At 48.6% G+C, this 27,291-nt stretch overlaps 1 protein-coding gene across 2 annotated transcripts in view; it reads left to right on the top strand.

The window, feature by feature from the left end:
• Positions 1-27,291, top strand: part of ST6GALNAC3 (ST6 N-acetylgalactosaminide alpha-2,6-sialyltransferase 3) — a 1,845,830-nt gene that overhangs the window by 1,603,998 nt on the left and 214,541 nt on the right. The window lies entirely within an intron of this gene.

Here is a 27,291-nt window from a genome sequence, read left to right as displayed (position 1 = left end):
CTGGGGTCTTTTCAGGAAAATGAGCTTCATGTATCTTTTCTGTCCGTGTAGCTTAACTGATCCTTGGAGTCTACTTTCACAGTTTTCTTAGTCAACGATACAAGTGGGAGCCTTAACCAACCCATTTTCTCACAGGTCACAGAGGGAAGTGCAGTCCCTCTTCAGCCTTCCACAGGTTCAGTAATGTTATAAAAGGGAGCCCAGTTGTGCCACAATTATGCCTGACACTAACCCGTGGGTGGGTTGACTCCTGGCCCCTCCCTAACCAATAAGGAAAAAGTTTGTCGGGGTAAACCCTCCCCACTTTTGCTGCAGTTTTGTGTGCCTTACTGCAAACAATCCAACAGTGACCCTCAGTGTTTGGACTCAAAATAGAGTTGTAAATATTGGGAGACATAAATATTGGAAATAGCATATCATGATACAAAAATAATCTGATGAAAATATATTGTTGCTAAGAATATAATTTTTTCGGTAAGTAACATAGGGCCTGATTATGAGTTTGGTAGAAAGCGTTCCACCATCGAAACGGCATGGGATTCCCCGGCCACCAACTTGACGGTCACCTGGCCAGTTACAAAGCAAGTAGGTGCATAGACTAAAGCCTGCTGCAGCACCACTGTTGCACCAGGAAATCTCGACCGCAATGGTGGTGGGGTAAGCCAGTGTGTATGGCAGAGGGTGGACCGCAAGTTTCCCTGTTGGCCCAATCATGATGTCCTTTCCTGCCAATGTGACTTTGGCAGCAAAACCAATACACCTGAGGTGGTGGAAAGGGTGGAATATATGGCAGAAACTCACCTGTACTCAGTTGCACAGTCCTTTGCCACCATGGAGCCCATTGTACATGTCCTGTCACTGCTGCTTGATGATGTCTAAACCCACAATATCATGGATCCAACCAATGGTAATCTCCAGTCACTGCAGCAAAAGTGCATTGTATGCAATGCCCCATGAAAAAGGGCTACCATAACGTGAGGCACAGTAGTGAGGGAGCATCACTTCTGAAACAATAAATTCAATTGGCCTGTTTGGTACCCAGAACATAACACAAAATGAAGTGAATTTTTAGTTTACTCAGCCATGTGCCTGCTCAAAACTGCAACTTGACAGTGGACTGGACTCTGCTGGGTTCCTGGTGATAACGACAATAGGCAAAGCACATCATCATGCACCTACTACCAGACCTACACAATCCAGAAATCTTCTTGTGCATTTGACATGGCTCACTACCAATGTTGATGGGGAAATGCCTGCCTGTAACAAAACAGTTTGTCAATGTAACTTGTATAACACTGGTCAGAACTCACCCTTTGTAGCTGTTATTGGGCCCTTAACTGTCCATCAAGCTATGTGGGCCATTTGGGGGGTAAGGTTATGGGAGGTGCCCTGTCCACATTGGGTGGACATTCCCAGCTGGATCTCTGCGATCTTCCTGGTCCAGCGCCGCAGGTCCTTCTAACTTTTCCTGCAATGGACGAAGCACCTTCAGGGCAAAGGCCTTCCAAATGTCTTGCTTCTGATGGGAGTTGACCTGTATGGATACAAGCGGGGGAAAACAGTTTATCACTGCAAGTTTTTGGATATCTGTTTTGTTGTCACACAATTTGTCTTTATCTAGCACAAGCATAAGACAAACGCTAACACACAACATGTGTAGTTTTCACATGCTGAGCACTACAGAGTCATTAATGCACACTTTTGAAGTCATCAGGTGACCTTCCTCATCCCTGGTCATGTCCTAGACTGACTAAGCCACTAACATCATGTAGCACTGGGCATTCATACATGTACTGTGATGGGAGCTACTATGAAACATGACACACTATTGTGAGCTTTTGAAAAGTACACTACTTGTGCATTATTGTCCAAACACCTTTACAGCCAGGCCTATTGACTTGATACATATGGTCTATAGAGCCTGAAACTATCGTATAGTCTAGATCCTAAGACTTAGGTCACTATGGAAGGGCTGCCATGTTGGTCAGTGAGAACTTACTCTCTGGGTATCTGTGGACACGTGGACTACTTAATGTAATAGCATACTAAATTGGACTGAGTTTGTGTGGTATGTACTGGTATCACAGGGCAAACCTTTTGCCATATATGGCACTTTTACAGGGATGACATCAAAATACCATTGTACTTCTTGTTTGATTGGTTGAATGTAAAAAAACTGGTGAGTCACATATCAAAACCTCTTCTAACGTAACCAACTATTTCACTGTTAATGTGCCTGTACAGTTCAGGCATTACTTATGGGAAATTGAAAACAGACCTGTGGGAGTGAGGGGCCTGTTATTAGTAAGTGAACGCCTTGACAATGTGAGTCAAAGGAATGAATTATCAGGTAGAATGGGTTACCTCAGTCACCATTCTACACGTATTCCATGTAAAATCAATCAGGGCTATTATTGTGAAAACTCTTTTTGTGATCATCCAAGGATTCTCTGGTCTACAGGGATTTTGCTCTCTGCATCAGTTGTAATGCCACAGAACATCTGCCCCAGCCTGGCCCATGGTTCAGACTGGGCACAGCTCATTGTCAGGTCTTGCTCCCTGCAGTCGAAAAATACTAATCCCACATGAACATCACATTTCCACCAGTTCAACATATACAATTTCAGCCTGTGGCCATCCAATATGTGAGCTAAAGGCTATGTTTCATTCTGAAGGGGTCTGTGAGCAATTGGTAGCTCACAGAAAACAGTTGATGAGCCCTGATCAAGGCTGAGTGATAAGTGGGAATGTACATTTACCTAATATTGTCCTCATCTTCTTTTTACAGAATACACTCACAGCTCTTACTGCAAAGGCTATACATGTGTTTACACAGTTAGCATGATCTGAATAGTAAATGTATGATAGGTACCATGAAATGTGTACATGCATAGATGTTTACATTCACCACATTTGGAATCTAGGGCTTTCCACACCTCACACATCCAAGTGGATGATGTTAAGTACACAATGTATTGTATTATGTAGGGACCCCAAAACTTTACAACAGTAATAAGACTCAACACTTTAACTCAGAGGCACATTGTAACCTGTGGGAATGGAAATGATAGAGTGAAACAGAGTAACATTTGGATGTAGATTATCTGTTCTTCTGGTGAGCCATGGAGCTGCCCATACAGGGAAAAAACCTCATCAGCCAGCAGCTCCAGCTCCTCTGCATAGAAGGCATGGGCTCCCAGAGGTGACAGACTGCAGCTAAAAATGGAGCAATTCTTGATAGCAGCAGTGTTAGGAGGTAAGTGAGGTATTTTTCAAACCTTGGTGTACATGTATGCGACAAACGTGGTCATCAGCATATACGGACACACCCATTGGCCCTCTATCATCACAATCACCAACTTTAGCCCATGGCTGTGTCCATTACAGACTCAATCCCCCACTGCACAGTAAACTTCTGCCTGTGGCGTCAGATGCACAATGTTGAATATGCAAGGTCAGGCAGCCGTCATTTTAGCAGTTGAAAGTACTGCACTGGTGACTGTTAACTGCATCGCCACCACCATAAATGAGGGGTTACATGCTTGAATATATGTACAAATTCGGTGACATTGAAATTTAACTCCACTATTAGTTTGTCTAATGCTTTGATATGCATATAGGCTATATTGGCGCAATGCAGTGTGCACTTCTATTGACAGTATTTTGTTAAAAACAAAATTCTAAAAAAGGGTGCAAATAATACATCTAAGATGTAGTATTTACACAGTAATGGTCAAGGCACATGTTGAGGCCAAAATGGGGATTGATGATGGATGTTGCACAATACATTATTTAAAAGTAGTATGTGTATATTGCAATATGAAACAGTTATGTACTGTCACATGAGTTTTGGCTTACACCTCACATGTTACTGTGGTCATTGTGAACAATATTAGAATTACTGTTAACATTTGGAGATCAGTTCTGGGTTGCATCTCTCTCAGATATTGCCCACTATGTATCTCTACATCGTGAAGAAGGTGGGTTCCGCAGCACGGTCCCAGCGAAATGTGCATCTGTGCAAAATAGGGTCTGGGAGGCTCATATCCATCATAAAGTACAGCAATTTGTCTGACATACATTGAAATCTAATTATATATTAGGACTCCTCTTTTGTTTCTGCTATAAAATGGATTCTTTGTTACAGAACTAGTATCCGTCCCCTACAGTTCAATTAAACATCTGCGTAGGCAATCTTTGGATGAACTGTTTTCATGTTTTGATTAGAAGAAGTGACCTCACAATACCCCTGTTTCAGATATGTAATTTTTTTTAGCTGTATGGTATGATGTTTTTCATGGATTCATGAGGAATGAATAAGAGTGAGAGTTCTTGAATGTTGCAATCTTTTAGAGTGAGTCATGTCTGTGACCCAGATGCATATATTACTATTTTGGTATCCTCCTCTGAATAAGTTGTCTTTATATTGCATATGTGTTTGTGAAGTTCTGAATTTTGAATACGGCACTATACTAATTGACAAATTGTGAATATTGCGATGAGAGTAAGCACATAATAAAATTGTTGGTAACTTACATTTGCCTTTTGACTCTATCTATATTGCTCCAATGAGGTTTCTTAATGTTATTCCCTGGTTCACTGCCTTGTGTGAATTGTTACTAAGGGGCCCACTTTTGATGTGACTTGAGGCTAGGAAGGGCCAATGGGTGAGGAACCTTAAATGCCAAATGATGATGACAGTGGTGACGAGGAAGGAGCTAACTATCAACAAGATTTCATCAACAACTTCTTCTCATGAGTGTATTTCATAACATTTACTGTTACAACAACTGATGATTGTGAGAGGAAAGGTTAAGAGAAAATATTATGGAGGGCAGAATCTGGATAATACAAATAAAAGGTGTTTGTTGAACACGGTTTTGACATGTGGTCATTTTGTTTGTGTTTGCGTTGCTTTGCTCTGCTCAGATTTTTGTCATGGACTGTGTTCTCCAGGAGTTGACTATGTGAACTGTCTTATATGTATGGTTTGATAGCTAATTTGTTTGTTTTGGTCTGTTTTAGGTACCTTCACCATGGTGTCTTCATTTGAACATTTCAAATTTGTGATATTTGTGGGTATATGATGCTGTTTGAAAGTACAATTGGGACATGGGTTGTTCCTGGGTATGAGAGACACAGACTTTGGGTGTACAAATTCTGTATCAAGACAGCTTGCATAGTGATAGGATGGAAGCTATCAGGAATCTATTGGATTTGTTCCTTGCCATGTGGTGGTCTTAATGATATATGTGTACCATCTCTCAAACAAAATGTTGTGCAGCCAAATCTTGCTATACTCCCTTCACATTGGCTAAATGCTCATTGTGTGCAAAGTGTTTGTAGCTGTTGATGTGTCTCCTCATTGTAGGGCAAAGTGCTTGTGGCACACCACAGACATTTGTTTCTGACATTCCGCCAGATACTGGAACAATGGATTTGAATGATCCTGTGATCAGAAAATGTAGTACTGCCATTTGTTTGGCTATTGGTTTTATTGATGTGGGATTCCATTTGTGAGCTAGGCGATCTGGCTCCAGCTGCTGACATAGACCAATTTTACTTTGCCAATAGGAAATTGTCAGATGTATCCCTTCCTTCGATGTTGTTAAGGTCTGCAACCTAAAATGTGACCACTGACACGGATTATTGGTGTCATGTATTATTTGCTATGTTTCTGAAATAAAACTAACTCATTGTTGGTGCAATGGAATAAAGATGGTATATGATGACACATTTGTATGAATGTTTATGTGGGACATTGTTGTGATCCTAAGCTAAACATTGTGGACATGCAACATATCCATGCGTACATAAGTAGATATTGTCAAGTTGATATGGAGGAACATATAGATATTGCTAAATGTGAGATTTACCACAGCAAGCAATGAGTTTCAGACTAGTGGATTTAAGTAAACAAGAAGGAATAAAACATTGTAAAAATCAAACAGGAAAACTGAAAAGTGAAGAAGTCAGTCATGGTAAATAAAACTTTAGTTGTAAATGCCAAATAGTTTGAAGTCCAATGTCCAAAATGCTAAGGCCATCAGAAAGGTAGATGTATCTAGAAGTAGTCCACAGAGTGAATGTGTTATACACACTGGAGGACATTAGGTTTGAGGTTTCTTGCTGATGGTGGTGGAGGTCTTGCCAATTGCACCTCCTGGTAGTTTGTGTGGATGTCCCTGCTTGAAAGTGCGGGGAGGATCCACAGCTGCAGGGACAGGAGTGTCTGCAGGTGTGTCTTCCTGTGGCAGGGCCTCCCTTCCTGTAGTTGCAGCGGATGTTGATGGGCCTGCTGTAGTTGTACCACAGGAAGTGGTAGATGGTGCTGGAAAAGCACTTCCCATCTCATGGTGTATGTCCCTTTGCAGCTCCTTCATCTTCTGGATTTCAGTCAGTAACTAGCCCATCATGCCTTGGGACTTATGATAGATTCACAAGACTTGGTTGATGTCCTGGAAGTGAGTGGCCCCAGTGGTCTCACTCTGCTGCCTTACAGTTACTCTCCTACACCCTCTACCTCCACAAGCCTGTGCCCTTGGCCTATGGTGCCCTCTCCCACTAGTTCCTGGCTCCTCTGTAGCTGGGGTGGTGATTGTCAAATCAGGATCCAGAACTGGGGGGGCCACATGATGGTTGTTACTGTGCTAGGTACACAGGTTGTGGAGACTGATGTTTGCTGAGGTGTTGTAGCTGGGATGGGAGTCGACCCAGTGAGACTCACTGTTGAAGTCGGCCCAGGCTGACCATATGGGCCTGCATCGTCATCCTCATCTAGATCACCAGGCGTGTTGTCATCCCTGAAGGATTGGTCCTGCGGTGGAGTGATTGTCTGTTCTGTGGCCAAGCTCGAGGCATGTGTTCTGTCAGATAGACCTATTGTGAAATAGAGAACATTGCTATTGATGGACGTGTCGTACCCACAAACAAATATTTTGTGACACAGTAAGTACTAACCTAGAAAAAGACAAAATAGGTAGAGATTGCTATTGTGAAATATTTCAGTAGTATTATGCTTGTTGACAAGACATTTGTAGATGTTAAATACAACGAATAAAGCAGCTCATTAGATATCCAGATATGTTTTTTTTTTAATAAAGGGATAAACATGACATCTCCAAAACATTCAAGCCAACAAAGTGGAGATTTAGGGGGTCATTCTAAGTCTGGCGGGCGGCGGAGGCCGCCCGCCAGACTTCCCCCTCCGAAATACCGCTCCGCGGTCGAAAGACCGCGGAGGGTATTCTAAGTTTTTCCCTGGGCTGGCGGGCGGTCGCCAAAAGACCACCCGCCAGCCCAGGGAAAAACTCCCTTCCCACAAGGATGCCGGCTCGTAATCGAGCCGGCGGAGTGGGAAGGTGCGACGGGTGCTGTTGCACCCGTCGCGTATTTCACTGTCTGCCAAGCAGACAGTGAAATACTTGTAGGGGCCCTCTTACGGGGGCCCCTGCAGTGCCCATGCACGGGCACTGCAGGGGCCCCCAGGGGACCCGCGACCCCCCCTACCGCCATCCGGTTCCCGGCGGGCGGACCGCCGGGAACTGGATGGCGGTAGGGGGGGTCGGAATCCCCTCGGCGGCGCAGCTAGCTGCACCGCCTTGGAGGATTCAATAGGGCGGCGGTACACTGGCGGGAGACCGCCAGTGTTGCCGGTCTGACCGCGGCTTTACCGCCGCGGTCAGAATGCCCTGCGGGGCACCGCCGGCCTGTCGGCGGTGCTCCCGCCGACCCTGGCCCCAGAATCACCCCCTTAATGTGTATTTGACCATTTCAAGGCCTAGCTGTTTACAAAACAGGTGATGACACACCTTGGTTGTATAATTAGCATTAGTCATCAAGTGAGTGGGTCACCTTCAACTTCTAATCTGCTGAGTTAACTTCATGCCTTGCAAACACTTGGTATGGTGCCACTCATTCCATTAGTTCTTTCAATTGAGGAGACCAGAACAGCATAAAGAAAAGTAAGCAGAAGTGTCTCTAAGTAGAGCATTGTATGTAGATTGCCCACTTCATGAGAAATTAACATCAGTTCTGGTATGTCAGACAAGCGGCAATGGGGTAAATCACAATGCCGGCTTGTTTTGAGTTACAGAAACAGGGCCTCATGGTGGTTGTAGTCATTTCAATCTGTACTTGAGAACGCTTATAAAAGGGTTAGTGTAATATACTAAATGCACAAAATGCAGTTGGAATGGACCATATTTTTACATATTAACATATACCATGGGTCCTGATATGATATTTGTGTAGAGCTACACTTACAGATAACATTAGAGCATGTGGCATGTAATGGAGATTGATACATGTGACCTTATATGCAACAATGCACATTGACACAGACAATTCAACATCTCTGATACTTTGGGGATTGCATGTTAGGAAGCTTGGTCAAGAACACAATGGCAAAAGTTGAAATGAAAATTAGAACAAACAGGACATTGCAACATTGTGATAGTTAGTGAGGTGTAACTTATCAGACTCCACTCCCCCAGGTATTCCTGTCAAGCCTTCAGGATGTAGGATCTGCAGGACCCTTTCCTCCCAGGGAAACATTTTGATTGGGGTGCTGGGAGGACCACCACCAGTCCTATTGTCCTCCAGGTATTGCTTTGAGGCCAGGAAATGCACCTTTCCCATCAGGTTGTTCCGCCTCTTCATAATTTCCTCCTATGTGTGGTGGGTAGGTGGTACCTATAGCATTCGCTTTGTTTACTATTCTGGAACTGACTGATAGTAGTATTTGGACATGAGGTCCAAACAATTGTGGCTCTACTCTTATGATTTCATCCACCATGAATGTAAATTCTGCCTCTAAAAGTTTTTGATTTTTTTGCCTTGACATATCCACAAATTAATGTCAGTGACAGTATAACAAAAAATACTGTAAAAAGCTGGGAAGTGTGTGGAGAGTGGAAAAAGGGATGGGGAAAAAAGGCCTGCCTTCTCTCACCAAAATTTTGTCCCAGAATTGCTGTGCTGCAGTGGAGTGGCAAAGGATCATGATCTGGAATGCGTGTGTTTTATAGTATGATTTGAAGGTGTATCCACTTGGCTAATTGACATCCGGTGTCTTGTATTTGTATCCATCCAATGGCCACTGTTATTGTGCTTTGCTGAGCACAAACTGCAACAGCTTACCACCATCAGGGAACTGCGGCAAGTGGACCGCCAGTGACAATGTGTGTTCTTAATCAGCTCGGCAGGAACCCGTGGCCCTGATGGCAATGAAGTATGAATCACCAGCATTGCAGTCAGCCGCTTCGCAGGCGGGACACACTCTGACAAATTACTTGGCCGTTCAGGCGGCATATATCTTAATAGGGTGGTCGAAAGACCGCCGGCTAAATAGAGTACTTGAGACCACCAGGATGGCAGTACAACCACCAAACTCATAATCAAGCCCACAGCTTTTACAAATATTGGCCCTCATTACAACCCTGGCGGTCAGTGATAAAGCGGCGGTAATACCGTTAACAGGCCGCTGGTAACAAAAATGGAATTATGACCACAGCGGAAACCACTCAGACAAACAGCCACTTTAACACACTGACCACCACAGTGGAATTAACAAGCACCACAGCGGTAACTGCCAACAGCTAAGCGGAAGACAATGTACCGCCCACTGTATTATGACAGGCCTTTCCGCCACCTTTTCCGGGGCAGTGCCAATGACATCAAAAGCCTGGTGGTAACAGATCTCAGAAGTCAAAAGACTCAACTGTGGAGACTCAGGGAACAACTACAACGCCATGGAGCCCGAGTTGCACATATTCCCCATGCTCATCTACCTACTGCTGCATTATGAACATCAACGCTGGCGAAGATGACCACGGTGAGTACTGCCTTCTAGCACACAAGGGAGGGGGGGGAAGAGAGTGACACACACCCGCAACCCCCCTACCCCCAACACCATACACACAACCAGATGCACAAACATTACATATTCACCGCATAACCCTCAGGAATAATGCAAGGACAAAATGATTTGAATAAATTGAGTGTAATACAAAAAAATACTAGGATTAAGTGCATCAAAATCCAACGTATGTACATATTTACAAATGTATGGACACTGCCCAGTCCTCAGTGTCTGTGGGCCACAGGGCCCCATCACACAGGCCAAGGCCCCACTTACTCCTACAACAACATGGAGAACACTGCAGGGGCATCAGATCGAAAATACACAGGCATCTCAGGTGGGCAGGGAATGGGGGACACCTCCACCGAAAGATGATACAACACCACTGGTCCTGGAGGGGGCAACATGCCCTCTGCGCTGTCCTGGAGAGTGCAAGGCCACAGTCTCTCTAGTGGGTGGTTTGCCCACTGCTTGGTCATGGGGAGTGCAAGGCCACAGTCTCTCAAGTGGGTGGTTTGCCCACTGCTTGGTCCTGGGGAGTGCAAGGCCACAGTCTCTCAAGTGGGTGGTTTGCCCACTGCTTGTTCCTGGGGAGTGCGAGGCCACAGTCTCTCCAGTGGATTTCTTCTTCCACTGGTTCTGGAGGGGACATTGTGGCCAGTGTGGTTCATCCTGTGGAGGATGGGGTGAGTAGATGGCTTCTTCGACTGTTTCTGGAGTGGGCATTGTGCCCAGTGATACAGATCTTGGGGAGTGCATGGTCACAGTCTTTCACCTGGGTGTCAGACCCACAGGATGTGCAGGGGCCAGGCAGCACAACAGCCTATGGATGCAGGACTACACACTGCCCGCCAGCGGTGATGGCTGCTCAGTGGTGGCAGTGATAGTGCTGCTTGTGGATCTGGCAGTGGTGGCGGGAGGCTCCAGCCCTTCCCCTGCAGCCTTGGACGGCTGCCCCCTGTGGCTGCTGCTGCTGGTGGCGGTGCTGGTGGCGGTGTTGGCAGTGGTGGGGGGAGGTCCAGCCCTTTCCCTACAGCCTCGGATGGCTGCCCACTGGGGCTGCTGCTACTGGCAGTGGTGCTGGTGGCGGTGCTGGCGGCAGTGCTGGCAGTGGTGGGGGGAGGCTCCAGCCCTTCCCCTGCAGCCTCAGACGGCTGAACCACCATGATTGTTGTTGTGGGCTCTGACTGAGTCCAAGCACCAGGCCTCTTGTCCTTTTTGCCTGCTGGTGCAGGCTCCTTGCCCTTTCTGTCAGCAGCCGGGGATTGCCCCTTGCCCTTCCCTGTAGCAGCTGGGAGTGCCTCCTTGCACTTCCCTGTAGCAGCTTGGGGTGCCTCCTTGCCCTTCCTAGACGCAGCTGGTGGTGCCTCCTTGCCTTCCTAGACGCTGCTGGTGCAGGCACCCTTTCAGTGTGGCTGCCTGGTGCCCGGGATCCTCTCCCACCAGCAGTATCTGTTCACACTACTGTGGCCGGGAAATGGATGGCTGAGGTGCTCGCCTGGGTTCTGACCACCCTGGCCCGACATGAAGGACTTGGGGAGAGTGGTAGGAAGAGGCCAATGGTGGAGAGGAAAAGCTTCTTAGGGACATTGGGGGAGGGAGGGAGATGGTTTGGGAGTGGAGGAAGAGGGAGTGGTTGTAGGAGGTGTCAGTCTGCTGTGTTTGGGTGCAGGTGCATGGGCTGGATGCTGTTGTGAGGTGGATGGCTGTTGGGTGTTTGAGTGCTTGCGTTTATGTACTTTGGGGGTAGAGGGCACAGACACAGTGGGAGAGGACACAGGGGACGTGTGCATGGTCGCGGGGGTGGTGACTGCCAGTGAGGGGCGTGTAGTAATAGGCGTGATGGTGGTAGTGGATGAGGATGTAGTGCATGCAGGTGTAGACACTACTGGAAGGGAAGTGGACAATGAGGAGGAGGGGGCCACAGCGGAGGCAGTGGATGTTGGTATGTCTGATTCTGGATGGTGTTTGTGTGAGTGGCTGTGGGGTGATGTGTGGTGCTTGTGTTTTCCTGAACTACTCCTGTGTGTTGTCCTGTGTGCATGCTGGTCTGCCTGTGTGCTTGGGATAGGTTGGGGTTGAGGGGAATTCGATTGGGTAGAGGAAGTTGCAATGGGGAGGCTAGAAACACGGACAATGGTTGCCATCAGGGAGGAGGCCAGAGCCTGGATTGCTCTCTGTTGGGCCGTCATGCCAGAGTGAATGCCCTCCTGGAATGCATTAGTGTGTTGAAAATGGACTGCCAGCCCCTGGATGGCATTCACAATGGTTGACTGCCCAACAGAGATGGATCTCAGGAGGTCAATAGCCTCCTCACTCAGGGCAGCAGGGCTAACTGGGGCAGGGCCTGTGGCAAAGGAAAACACACTGAGGGGCTGCTGGGAGGGCGGTGCTGGTACAGGGGGTGGTGGCTGTACCTGTAGTTGGGGTGGGCACAGAGGTGTCCGCCACCACCAGGGAGCTTCCTTCGGAGGAGGTTTTACTGTCCGAACTGTCCCTTCCAGTCTTCGCTGTGGTGCTCCACTCACCCACCCGTCCCACTGGTGCCCTCACTGTCAGTGGATTCAGCCTCTTGGTCCCTGTGAGATGCAGCTCTCCCCGTCACCGGTGCCTCTGCTCCTCCACCAGATGAGGCTAATGCACATAAGGACAGGGTGACAAAACAAAAAGGGGGGGGAGAGACAAAGGTTACTCTTGGTCAGTGGCGGTAACAACACCACCTTTAGCGTACACAGCACACTCATACAGGGAACAGCCCTATGCACTAGGCAATGCACTAATAGTCACAATGCTAGTCACCAGCCCAAGGACAGGGACACCTAACGCCAATTGCAACATACCTGAGACCCACAGACCACTGCCCAGAAGTGAATGCCTACTAGCTTGGTTGTAGGTATTTTACATCAGGACCCTGCCCAACATGGGACCTACCCTACAATGTCCAGCCTGGCTTAGGGGCACCCACAGGCCCACATCCCCATCCGGATGCCACACCACCATGCACAAGTAGTAATTGGGGCACTGTATTCACCCCCTTGTAGCTGCTGTGATTCCCCCAAGCGCCCATCCAGCTCCGGATGGGCCACTGCCAGTATGCGGGCCAATGTCAAATTGAGGGCCATTGTTTTTAATATTTGTTAGAAATGGGATTTTGGTTGGCAGTCAGGTTACACCCTGTCCAAGCAAGGACCCTCACTCTAGTCAGGGTAAAAGAGAATCACCCTCAGCTAACCCCCGCTCTCCCCCTTGGTAGCTTGGCACGAGCAGCAGGGTTAACTTTAGAGTGCTAGGTGTAAAGTATTTGTACCAACACACACACTAACTTAATGAGAACACTACAAAATTACACAACACAGGTTTATAAAAATAGAAAATATTTATCTAAACAAAACAAGACCAAAACGACAAAAATCCACAATACACAAGTCAAGATATCAATTAAAAAACAAAAAGAGTCTTCATGTAATTCTAAACTCAACTCTAATGCTGTTAGCGTGGAAATGTACCTGGGTGCATCAAATGTAACCCCACACGGGAGTGTGTGTCAAACAGGGCTTGCAATGTGTCATTTTCACTCAGGAGGGAGACTGTGAGTCGTTTCTCCTTCAGTCGAGTCGACGTGCGTAGTTTCTTCTTTCTGCAGGAGAGCAATGCGTCGATTCAAACCACACCTGTGGGTTCGAGCAGGCCTTGCATCGTTTTGGCATGCCCAGCGATGTTTGCATCAGAAATCCTGCTGCACGATGATCCGAAAACCATGCAGCGAAGGTTGCGATCTCACCGGTCTCCGTCATCGATGCTGCGCGTTGTTTCTTCAGTCGTGGGCATCGATCTTCTGGTCACATTGCAGGTGAGCATCAATTTTCAGCCATGAAGCCAGCAGCGTGTCGATTTTTCAGCCACAGATTGGAGTTGCAGCAATGTTTTCCCTGCACAGTGGGCGGTGCGTGGATTTCTCACTGCCAGCTTCTCCTTTCAAGATCCCAGGAACTGAATGGGCACCACTTGGCAGAGTAGGCGTCTCAGCAAAGACTCCAGTTGTTGGCAGAGAGAAATCATTGCTGTCCCTGAGACTTCAAACAACAGGAGGCAAGCTCTAAATCAATCCCTTGGAGAGTTCTTCCCAAGAAGGAAGGCACCACAAAGTCCAGTTTTTGTCCTCTAGCACAGGTAGAAGCAGCAACTGCAGGAGGGCTCTAAAAAGCACATTCACAGGCAGGGCAGGTCTTTAGCTCTTCTCCAGGCAGAGGTATCAAAAGTGTTCTAATGTCTGTGGTTTTGGGTGCCTTTTTTATATGCATTTTGCCCTTTGAAGTAGGCCTACTTCAAAGGAAAGTCTCTCTTGCTTGTGAAATCCTGCCTTGCCCAGGCCAGGCCCCAGACACACTCCAGGGGGTTGAAGACTGCATTATGTGAGGCCAGGCGCAACCCTTTCAGGTGCGAGTGACCACTCCTCCCCTCCATCCTAGCACAGCTGGTTCCTCAGGAAATGCAGACTACATCCCAGATCCCTTTGTGTCACTGTCTAGTGAGAGGTGCCACCAGCCCAACTGTCAAACTGACCAAGACAGGGAATCCACATACAGGCAGAGTCACAGAAATGGTTTAAGCAAGAAAATGCTCACTTTTTTAAAAGTGGCATTTTCAAACACACAATCTTAAAATCAACTTTACTAAAAGATGTATTTTTAAATTGTGAGCTCAGAGACCCCAGACTCCACATGTCTATCCGCTCCCAAAGGGAACCTACACTTCAATCATATTTAAATGTAGTCCCCATGTTAACTTATGAGAGGGACAGGCCTTGCAACAGTGAAAAATGAATTTAACAGTATTTCACAGTCAGGACATATAGAACACATTACTGTATGTCCTATCTTAACCATACACTGCACCCTGCCCTTGGGGCTACCTAGGGCCTACCTTAGGGGTGCCTTACATGCAAGAAAAGGGAAGGTTTAGGCCTGGCATGTGGGTACACTTGGCAAGTCGAATTTACAGTTTAAAACTGCACACACAGACACTGCAGTGGAATGTCTGAGCCATGTTTACAGAGCTATTAATGTGGGTGGCACAACTATTGCTGCAGGACCACTAGTAGCATTTGATTTACAGGCCCTGGGCACCTCCAGTGCACTGTACTAGGGACTTACCAGTAAATCAAATATGCCAGTCATGGATGAACCAATTACATGCACATTTATATAGGAGCACTTGCACTTTAGTTCCGGTTAATAGTGGTAACGTGCCCACAGTAACAAAGACAGCACAAACTAAGTCCAGCACACATCAACAACCTGGGAAACAGAGGCAAAAAGTTAAGGGATACCACGCCAAGAATGAGAAGTATAACACATGTCCCCCCAGCTGAAAGTGGGGAGCAACTACCCAACCATCACTAAGGAGGAAGAACCTGGACAGACCATCAGCATTGGCGTGTTCTGTACCAGGACGCTGTTCCACCGTAAAGCCTATCCCCTGTACGGAAATGGACCACCATAACAGTTTCGGATTCTCATCTGCATTACCCTCTGAGGGGCCTGTGGTCGGTCTGAACCCGGAAGTGAGTCCCAAACAAGTAGGGTCTTAGCTTCTTAAGAGCCCAGACCACAGCAAAAGCTTCAAGTTCTATGGCACTCCACCTACGTTCCGTGGGAGGTAATCTCCTGCTAATAAAGGCTACAGGTTGGTCTAGGCCCTCTTCTTTAAGCTGTGAGAGTACTGCTCCAATACCATACTCTGAGGTGTCTGTTTGAACAACAAACTACTTGGAGTAGTCAGGTGCCTTCAGCACAGGTGCTGTGCACATGACAGCCTTCAGGGCATCAAAAGCGTTCTGGCAAGCCTCTGTCCAGATCACCTTTTGGGGTTGCTTCTTAGAGGTCAACTCAGTCAAGGAGGTAACAATGGTACCATATCCCTTGACAAATCTCCTATAGTTGCCAGTGAGACCTAGAAAGGCTCTCACGTCAGTCTGGGTTTTGGGAGGCTCCTAAGCCAGATTGGTGTCAATATTTGGCTGTAGGGGTGCCACCTGGCCACTTCCTATCTGGTGTTCCAAGTACACCACAGAACCCTGCCCTATTTGGCACTTGCTTACCTTAATAGTGAGGCCTGCCTTCTGCAGGGCCTCTAACACTCTCCAGAGGTGTTGCAGGTGTTCCTCCCATGTGGAACTAAAAACAGCAATGTCATCCAGGTAGGCGGCACTGAACTCATCCAGCCCAGCCAACACCAGGTTGACCAACCTCTGAAAGGTGGCAGGGGCATTCTTCATCCCAAATGACATCACTTTTAATTGAAAGTGTCCATCTGGGGTAGAAAATGCTGATGTCTCCTTGGCCCCCTCAGTTAAGGCAATCTGCCAGTACCCAGATGTTAAGTCAAATGTACTGAGGTACTTGGCAGCTCCCAACCGGTCAATGAGCTCATCAGCTCGGGGAATGGGGTCTTGCTGACCGCATTGAGTCCCTGGTAGTCCACACAGAACCGGAGTTCTGGAGTGGCACTAGGTGCAGCAGCCTTTGGGACCAATACCACTGGGCTGGCCCAAGGACTGCTGGAATGCTCAATAACCCCTAGGGTTAACATCTTGGATACCTTATCCTTAATGCTAGCCCTGACCCTGTCAGTCACCCTGTAAACCTTTTGTTTATTGAGTGTATTGTCCCCAGTGTCCACATCATGTGTACACAAGCGTGTGACCCCTCGGATCAGGGAAAACAGTGAGGTGAACTGTCCCAACAGTCCCTCTGCTGCTCTTCAGTCAGGGAGGGGAAGAGGATCACTCCCTCCACAGACCCATCTTTTTCTCCTGCAGACAGGAGGTCAGGAAGAGGCTCACTCTCCTCCTCCACCCCATCATCTGTCACAAGGAGCATGAACAGTTCAGTCCTCTCAAAGTGTGGCTCGAGGCGGTTGACATGCAGGACCCTTCAAGGGTTCCTTGGAGACTGCAGGTCCACCAGGTAGGTGACTTCACTCTTGTGCTCCACCACCTCAAATGGCCCAGTCTACTTGTCCTGGAGTGCCCTAGTCTCCACTGGTGCCATCACCCACACTTTTTGTCCAGGTTGAAACTCGACCAGAGTGGCATTCCGGTCATACCACTGTTTCATATCCTCCTGGGTTGCTTCCAGGTTCTCCTGTACAAGACTCCTGAAGCGGGCAGTCTGGTTTCTCAGAGCCACCATGTAGCTAAATACATCCTGGTGGGCTTACTACGAGCTTTTTCTAAAGCCTCCTTCACCAGACTTAAAGGTCCCCTCACAAAGTAGTCATAGGTGAGCTCAAAGGGACTAAACCCAAGTCCCTTTTGAGGCACCTTCCTGTAAGCGAACAGAAGGCGTGGCAAGAGGATGTCCCACTTTCACCTGAAGGACTCTGAAAGGCCCTGGATCATGCCTTTCAGGGTGTGGTTGAATCTCTCATTCAGACCATTACTTTGGGGGTTGTAAGGGATGTTGAACTTGTAGGTTACCCCACACACCTTCCACAGAGACTTCATATACATTGATATGAAGTTGGTACCCCTATCAGATACCACTTCCTTGGGGAACCCCATGCCGGTAAAAACCCTCATCAGTGCACGACCCACCACAGGGGAAGTGACTGACCTCAGAGGAATGGCTTCTGGGTACCGGGTGGCATGGTCCACCAAAACCAGGATGAGCCTGTTGCCCATGGCTGTCTTGGGATCCAGAGGCCCCACAATGTCAATACCTACCCTTTCCAAAGGAGCACTAACCACAGGTAAAGGTTGGAGGGGAGCATTACATTTCCCCCCACTCTTGCCACTTTCCTGACAAGTTGGGCAAAACCTACAGTGTGCAGCAGAATGCTTGTTCATCTGGGGCCAATAGAACTCGGAGACAAGCCGCTTATATGTCTTGTCCTGCCCCAGATGTCCTTCCAAAGGCACATCATGAGCCAACCCCAGTAGGAAGGTCCTGAAGCACTGGGGTACCACCAGCATTACGAGCTGACCCAGGATCAGGAATCTTAGGCTCACTATACAGGAGGCCATCCTCCCAATTGATCAGGTGAGTACTGGGCTCCTCGCCAGCCGCCTGGGCTGCAGTCAGCTGCTGCAGTCCCTCTATAGTATGGCAAGTTCTCTGTGCTTCACAGAATGCCTCCCTGGTGGGTCCCCCTTCCTGCTGCCACTGTGACAGCTCCTCAGGGACCTCCCCCAGTGCAGCCACCTGTTCTCCTGTAGGCTCCGGAGTGTCACCCTCAGGCTCCACCTCCTTCTGGACCATTGGAACTTCTGGGGCTGGTTTCCCCCCCCCCCTGCCCTTCCTCTTCTTGGAGGTCCCCTGGGCCACTGTTTCAGGCACCAGGGGCTCTTGATCACCCTGATGGGCTGCCACTGACCAGGTGGATACGCATACCCACCCAGGCAGACCCAACATCTCCAAGTGAGACCTATGTTCCACCTGTTTCCAAGGGGAATCCTCTAGGTCATTGCCTAGCAAACAATGTACAGGCAGGGTTGGACTCACAGCTACTTTCAAGGAACCTGAGACCACCCCCCCTTCAAAGGGAACCTGCGCCACTCTGCACAGGCGCTCTGAGTTGTCCACTGCAACTTGGTGAAGTACCAGGAGATCAATCTGCTCTTCAGACACCATCTGACTCCTCACTGTAGTCACACTGACTCCTGTGTCTCTCAGAGCCCCCACCCTCTGTCCATTGATGGTCACCCACTGCCTGTACTTTTTAGTGTTCTCGGGCACTAGGGTTCTCTGGACCATCTCACTGACCCCTAGTGAGACAAGGGTCAACTCAGCTGGCTCCCACCCACCTGGAACCACCTCCTCCCCAATTGCTACACTAACCAAACCCTGGGGCTGCGCACCAGTGGGTGCCAGTGTACTCTTGGTGCATTGGGGTCCCCCCTCACATGACCCACCTGGTCACATGCATAGCACTTAAATGGGGGTCCCCCTGCCACTGGCTTCCCTTTGGAGAACCATGGCTTCTTCTCACTGGGGTGTTGGGAATCTTTACCATGGGAATCAGTTTGGGTCCCTTTAGAGAATGCCGCCTGTTTACCCTTACCCCCCTTTCTTCTGAGAGCGACCCTGCCCACCCTTGGCGTGGTCTCCCCATACCACTTTTGGACCCTGGTGCTCTTCCAGCGGTCTGCTTCCTGCGCAAGCTTCCTGGGATCAGTCAGCTTACTGTCAATCAGGTGCTGGCTCAGCGCTGGAAAAGATAAACTGTACAAGTGCTCCCAAGCAATCAGATTGTAAAGCCCCTCATATTTAGTTACCTTACCACCCTTCACCCAACCATCCAGTGACCTGCAAAAAGAATCAACACATTCCAACCATGTTTGGGATTCCTTCCTCTTATAGAACCTAAACTTATCCATACCTTGTGAATAGGGAGGCCTACATGATAGGGTAGGTGAGATTCTGAGCATTCCTTATTGCTTTCAGTGTATCCCTCCCCTCTACCTCAAAGTGCTTCCACAGAGCTGCCCCCCAGTGAGCTTTAGGGAACAGATTCATGTGGAGAGCAGACTGATACCCCTTAAACCAAAAGTATATGTCATCCTCCCTTTTGTAGTCCTTCACAAGGTCTTTAGGAATGTGCACCCTCCTCTCAGGCTTCACTGTGCTTTTGCTGCCACCATCTCTACTAGATTGGCTCCTCTGATCTAACTCCTTTAAGCTAAGCTCACAAGCCAGCAGTATCTTCCTTTCCTCAATGGCCATCCTTCTGTCACCCCTTTCCCTCTCCATCTTGAGCTGGAGCTTCTCTAGCTCCAATTAGTACTCTCTCTCACCCTGTCTGACTACTGAAGAGTTACAGGACAGAGGGGTAGAGAGAAAGTACCAATTGGAGCTGGAGAAGCTGGATGAACCTGTTGGATGACACACTGCTACCTGCCCTGGAGACTCTCTCCTTGGACAAAACAGGTCCACCTACTATACCATTAAGGATGGATTGCACCTCTTCCTCCTCCTCATCTTCCTCCTCTGTGTGCCCCTCAGCTTATTTGGCTGTCACCCAGGCCTTCAGCACCTTTTGCAGCTCCACCTTCTTGGATGAGCTCTTAATGGGACAGGCCAAATCCTTACAGAGCTGCTTTAACTCAGCCACTGTGTAGCTCTCCAATTTCTCTATGTCAAAAGCAGCTTTAGCTGGTGCATCTCCAGATTGAGATATGACAAAGAGTCAAAAACAAGTGCAAAGTTCCAAAGGCAGAAAAACGAGTTCCCAAATGAAGTTTAAAAAAAAATGTCAATCAAGGGATCAGCAAGAATTAGAACAAAAAAGAAGTCCCAAAGAGAAAAGCAAAAATCACAAGACAAGTAGTATGTGGTCATGTAGTGGTCTGAACTCAAAACAGTAGTGTACACTTTATCATTGTATGTCAACTACAAACACAAGTCCAATCCCAACCGCTGATCACCAATGTTAGAAATTGGATCTTTGTTTGGCAGTCAGGTTACCCCCTGTCCAAGCAAGGACCCTCACTCTAGTAAGTGTAAAAGAAAGTCACCCTCTGCTAGACGCTGTTCACCCCCTTAGTAGCTTGGTGTGAGCAGCAGGCTTAACTTCAGAGTGGTAGGTGTAAAGTATTTGCACCCACACACACAGTAACTTAATGAAAACACCACAAAATGACACAACACAGGTTTAGAAAAATAGAAAATATTTATCAAGCAAAAGACCAAAACAACAAAAATCCACAATACACAAGTCAAGATATCAATTAAAAACCAAAAAGAGTCTTCATGTAATTTTAAACACAACGTTAGCGTGGAAATGTACCTGGGTGCGTAAAAAATAACCCTGCACGGGCGAGTGTGCATCAAAAAGGGCGGGCGATGCGTAGATTTCACTCATGAGCGAGACTGTTCGTCATTTCTCCTTCAGTCGAGTTGGCGTGCGTCATTTCTTCTCTCTGGCGGAGAGCAATGAGTCAATTTGAATCGCACTCTCAGGTTCGGGCAGGCCTTGCATAATTTTTGCACACCCAGCAATTCTTGTGTTAGAAATCCTTCCTCACGATGAGCCGAAAACCACCCAGCACGGGTTGCGATCTCACCGGTCTCTGTCAGCGACGCTGCACGTCGTTTCTCCAGCCGCGGGCGCCGATCATTCGGTCGCTTTGCAGGCGAGCATCGACTTTCAGCCACAAAGCCCTTGGCGCGTTGATTTTTCAGCCGCAGATCAGAGTTGTATCGATCTTTTCCCCGCATGGTGGTCGGTGCGTGGATTTCTCACTCTTGGTCTGCCAGCATCTTCTTTCAGGGCCCCAGGAACTGGATGGGCACCACTTGTCAGAGTAGGAGTCTCAGCAGAGGTTCTAAGTGCTGGCAGAGAGAAGTCTTTGCTGTCCCTGAGACTTCAAACAAAAGGAGGCAAGCTCTAAATCCAGCTCTTGGAGAGTTCTTCACAATAAGGAAGGACACACAAAGTCCAGTCTTTGTCCTCTAGCACAGGCAGCAGCAGCAACTGCAGGAGGGCTCCACAAAGCACAGTCACAGGCATGGCAGCTCTTCTTCCTCAGCTCTTCAGCTGTTCTCCAGACAGAGGTTCCTCTTGGTTCCCAGAAGTGTTCTAAAGTCTGTGGTTTTGGGTTGCCTTCTTATACGCCTTGCCCTTTGAAGTAGCCCTACTTCAAAGGAAAGTCTCTCTTGCTTGTGAAATTCTGCCTTGCCCAGGAAAGGCCCCAGACACACACCAGGGGGTTGGAGACTGCATTGTGTGAGGACAGGCACAGCCCTTTCAGGTGCGAGTGACCACTCCTCCCCTCCCTCCTAGCACAGATGGCTCCTCAGGAAATCTGTCTCCCTCTTTCATCTCTCCCCTTCTCTCATTTCAAATTCCTCCATCCCTTGTCAAATTACTATATTTCGTAAATCTCTGCAGTACTTCACATCCCACTTGTCTTGTTCTGTCATTGTCCTCTCTCTTGCTTCATCTTTCACCTCTCTCGGCGGTCGTCTCTTCCTCTATACTACCAGCTTTTCTCCTGGTTCTCCATGTTATCATCTGCCGACTCTCCCTTTTCTACGCCATGTAACTCTCTTTCACCTGACTCCATCTCACAACTCTTTTTGGCACAACCACCAGAAGGGAAGCAGGAACAGATTAATATAATGTGGTTTCCCATGTCAGTAACATTAGGAAGTGGCAACATTACCAGCGAAGCAACACTAGGTAAACAGCAGTACTGAGGATTAAGGTCAGCAGGAGAGACAGCAACACAGAACCACCACCAGTGAAAAGCAAGAATATATGAGCAAATAGATGCAGTGCATTACATGGCTAGATCTAGATGAACTGACAGATGTATCTCTTTCTCTGTTTTTAGCTCCCAGAATAAATATATTCCTCTTTGAGCAAATGAGATCACAATAATGTCAATTAAAGGGTTTAGGTGAAGGATCACATACTCATTTGAATAAGTTTACATGTTGCCCTTACAAATTTCCAGTACAAAAAAGAAATATATTATACCATACCCGACTAGCACCCAAATAGACTGTTTTAGCTCTGAGGAAGATCTTGCAAATTAGTCTCCTCAAAGATCGGAACACGTTTGTATTGCAGTGGAGTGCTTTGGTGACATACATTAAAGGAATTGAAACAACAGTGTGGAACTCCAAAATACCTATGAACACACATCCAGGGGGACGTAATAAAGTAACAAACTGGATACTTATTGATCATATGTTGTGCGCCTGTTAGACTTTTCTTTCTTGGAGTGGTCTCCCTTAACTTTTTGCCTCTGTTTTCCAGGTTGTTGATGTGTGCTGGACTCTTTTTTGCTGTTTTTGTTACTCTGGGCACTGCTCACCAGTGCTAAAGTGCAAGTGCTCCTATACAAAATGTGTATGTAATTGGCTGATCCATGATTGGCATATTTGATTTACTAGTAAGTCCCTTGTAAAGTGCACTAAAGGGGTCCAGGGCCTGTAAACCAAAGGCTACTAGTGGGCCTGCAGCACTAGTTGTGCCACCCACCTATGTAGCTCTGTAATCATGTCTCAGACCTGCCACTGCAGTGTCTGTGTGTGCAGTTTTAAACTGTAAATTCGATTTGGCATGTGTGCCCACTTGCCAGGCCTAAACCTTCCCTTTTCTTACATGTAAGGCACCCCTAAGGTAGGCCCTAGGTAGCCCCAAGGGCAGGGTGCAATGTATGGTTAAGGTAGGACATATAGGCGGTCATTCTGACTTTGGCGGGCGGCGGAGGCCGCCCGCCAAAGTCCCGCCGTCAGAATACCGCTGTGCGGTCAGAAGACCGCTTCGGTAATTCTGAGTTTCCCGCTGGGCTGGCGGGCGACCGCCAGAAGGCCGCCCGCCAGCCCAGCGGGAAACCCCCTTCTATGAGGATGCCGGCTCCGAATGGAGCCGGCGGAGTGGAAGGGGTGCGACGGGTGCAGTTGCACCCGTCGCGATTTTCAGTGTCTGCTTGGCAGACACTGAAAATCTTGGTGGGGCCCTGTTAGGGGACCCCTGCAGTGCCCATGCCATTGGCATGGGCACTGCAGGGGCCCCCAGGGGCCCCACGACACCCGTTACCGCCAGCCAGGTTATGGCGGTCAAAACCGCCAGAACCAGGCTGGCGGTAAGGGGGTCGGAATCCCCATGGCGGCACTGCCTGCAGCGCGGCCATGGAGGATTCCCTAGGGCAGCGGGAAACCGGCAGGACACCGGCGGTTTCCCGTTTCTGACCGCGGCTGTACCGCCGCGGTCAGAATGCCCAGGGATGCACCGCCAGCCTGTTGGCGGTGCATCCGCGGTCCCCGGCCCTGGCGGTAGACAACCGCCAGGGTCGGAATGACCCCCATAGTAATGTGTTCAATATGTCCTGACAGTGAAATATTGCTAAATTTGTTTTTCAATGTTGTAAGGCCTGTCCCTCTTATAGGTTAACATGGGGGCTACCTTTAAATATGATTAAAGTGTAGATTCTCTTTTGGAGCAGATGGACATATGGAGTTTGGGGTCTCTGAGCTCACAATTTAAAAATACATCTTTTAGTAAAGTTGATTTTAAGACTATGGGGGTCATTACAACATTGGCGGTAAAAGCCGCTTACCGCCGTGCAGAAGACCGCCAACACACCGCCACGGCTGTGGAATTCCGCCACAGCTATTATGACCCACAGCTCGGAATCCGCCAAAATTTAGACACCCACACAAGTCCGCCACACCAAAGGTCATACCAATACCGACACCGTCACGCCAACAGGAATACGCTCACACTATCACGACCCACAAATCCACGCGGCGGTCTTTCAACCGCGGTATTCCAATGGCGGTACACACCGCTGCGCTCAAAATACACACACTCTTACAAAACACTACCACATTGGACAAATACACACACCTGATACACATAAATACACCACTTTCACACATCCAATACAATATAAAACACACACCCACATCACCCACAAACCCCTACAACAAAAATTGTGACAGAAGGCCAGAGAGAGACACCACCAGAAACAACACTAGCATCCACAGGCACTCAACACCATCACTCACACAACATCCACACACCTCACACAACACACCCCTAAATATCACCCAACACATCACAACACACACCACCCCACACATCACCCACACCACACCATGGCACCGCAAAGACACCCCAGATTTTCTGAGGAGGAGCTCAGGGTCATGGTGGAGCCACAGCTATTCAGATCAAAGGTGCAGCACACCACCATAGCTAGGAAGATGGAGCTATGGCGCAGAATCGTGGACAGGGTCAACGCAGTGGGACAGCACCCAAGGAACACAGGATGACATCAGGAAGAGATGGAACGACCTATGGGGGAAGGTGCGTTCCGTGGTCTCAAGACATGTATGGGAGGAGCAGGTCTTGGCTATACTGCATCCTAAGGGTCTTGCAGGAGTAGCCAGAGGAATGGACTCTGGTAAGGCAAATCTTAACTACTTCATCCCCCACCCTACCTGCATGCTATCACATACCCCCACCCTTGCCCTGACCCCCATCACTCCAACTCCTCACACATGTCCCACTATCACAAACCACACATCCCAAACCCAAGCCCTGCATGCAACACCTAAGCATGGACACCCATCACCAAGGCATACCCATACACCCTTCCTAAACCATTATCACACAAGGTCCCACACAAGAATGCAAGCACTGGGGTACAGGGTCACCCACCCATTGCACACCATGGCACATACAGATGCAATAATCATGCCTTTACACCCCTGCAGGACCCCTACCCAACGTCATCGGACAGGAGGGTCCAGACATGTCCACTCCACCCACAGAAGAGGCCCACAGTGATGACAGCAGCTCTGTCTAACTGGATCTAAATGACCAGCCCGGCCCATCTGCGACCTCGGGACAGTCGGTTCCCCTCATACAGTCACAGGCCACTACAGAGCTTCCCCCCTCTGGAAACACCAGCACAGCACCCACCCAGCCGGCCCATCCCTCCGTCCCCAGGACACGTCAAGCAGCAGTGTGTCCACCACTACAGGGAACCCAGGCTAACCCACCACCCCAACAACACCAGGGACCTGGGGGCAGTGGTAGTGGGCACACGGTTCAGGGGACAGAGGCCCAGGAACACAGGGGAACTGGGAATGCTGCTGTGCGACAGGGTGAGGACAGGCCCAGGGAACCCACTCTCCACGAGGCCCTCTCCAACATCATGGGAGCCTACCACCATTCCCAGGAGACGATGACAACGGTACTGGCCAAGTTTCATGAGACCCAGCTGCTGCAGGAGGAACAGTATTTGGGGTTCAGGGAGGAACTCAAATCCATCAATACCACCCTGGGCACCATTGTAGGGGTGCTGAAGTAACTCGTCAACACCAGGAGGGACACTGTGGCACAACAAGGGGCCCCTGACTCTAGCCTGGACGATGAACAGCCCTCCACCTCTGCCGGTGCTAGTGGACAGGAGGCACCGCCACAGGACCACGACTCCAGCACCCCACCCCCTGCAGATGGAGAACCACCCCGCAAACGGTCCTTGAGATCCAGGACAAAGACAGAGAACAATGCCAAGACCCCCACCAAGAAATGAGACTACCCTGATTGTCATCCTTCTGTCCCACTTTGTCACCCTGTCCATACTTAAACTACCCTAGCTCCACTTCCTATGCCCCTTTGGACAATGCACATATGAGACTAATAGACTGGACTCTGCCATGGACATTCCTCCACCATCACCCCTGACCATTTTACAATCCCCTCCACTATTTTGCACTTAAATAAACACCCTTAAATCACAAAACAATCTGGAGTCAGTCTGTGCTTTCGAAAATGTGCATTTGCAATAACTGTGGAAAAATACTATATCCAATGTATTGTCAACATACCTATGTCACACAGCTCTAGTCCATGTGGAAACAAAGCAGATGTCACACAGTGGGACCCACATCTGTGAAATTGAAAGGGAAAGTGACAAATCAGGGTCCATACACTGGGTGAAAGTGACAGACAGATGAGTGGTAGAAGAATTAAATCAGATGTAGATGGCAGTGTTGGCTTCTTACCTGTGTCTCACTGGAAGTACTGAAGAATCACTGTGTTCCTGTTGTCTATGTCCTCTTCTCCTGCTTCCTCGTCTTCACTGTCCACAGGCTCCACAGCTGCCACAACACCTCCATCTGGACCATTCTCCTGCAGAAAAGGCACCTGTCGTCGCAAAGCCAATTGTGAAGCATACAGCAGGCCACGATGATCTGGCACACCTTCTTTGGTGAGTAGAATAGGGAACCACCTGTCAGATGGAGGCACCTGAACCTGGCCTTCATGAGGCCGAAGGTCCTTTCAATAATCCTTCTACTTTGCCCATGTGTCTCATTGCAGCGTTCCTCTGCCCTTGTCCTGGGATTCCTCACTGGGGTCAGTAGCTATGACAGATTGGGGTAACCAGAGTCACCTGCAAATATTGAGGGACAACTGTTAGACACACACTAACTCTTAGGGACATCCCCAGACCCAGACTCCCAGTCACACTGTATTGGGTCTATGTCCTCACCTAATAGCCGCACACGGTGCCTCTGGAGTTGACCCATCACATAAGGGATGCTGCTATTCCTTAGAATGTAAGCGTCATGCACTGAGCCAGGAAACTTGGCGTTCACATTGGAGATGTACTGGTCGGCCAAACAAACCATCTGCACATTCATAGAATGGTAACTCTTCCGGTTTCTGTACACCTGTTCACTCCTGCGGGGGGAGGGGACAAAGGCCACATGTGTCCCATCAATGGCACCTATGATGTTGGGGATATGTCCCAGGGCATATAAGTCACCTTTCACTGTAGCCAAATCCTCCACCTGAGGGAACATGATGTAGCTGCGCATGTGTTTCAGCAGGGCAGACAACAGTCTGGACAACATGTTGGAGAACATAGGCTGGGACATCCCTGATGCAATGGCCACTGTTGTTTG

Source organism: Pleurodeles waltl, chromosome 4_2, assembly GCF_031143425.1.
Source record: "Pleurodeles waltl isolate 20211129_DDA chromosome 4_2, aPleWal1.hap1.20221129, whole genome shotgun sequence".
Classification (NCBI taxonomy): domain Eukaryota; kingdom Metazoa; phylum Chordata; class Amphibia; order Caudata; family Salamandridae; genus Pleurodeles; species Pleurodeles waltl.
The sequence above is the reverse complement of the archived record's forward strand: the minus strand, read 5'-3'. Positions and strand labels throughout refer to the sequence as shown.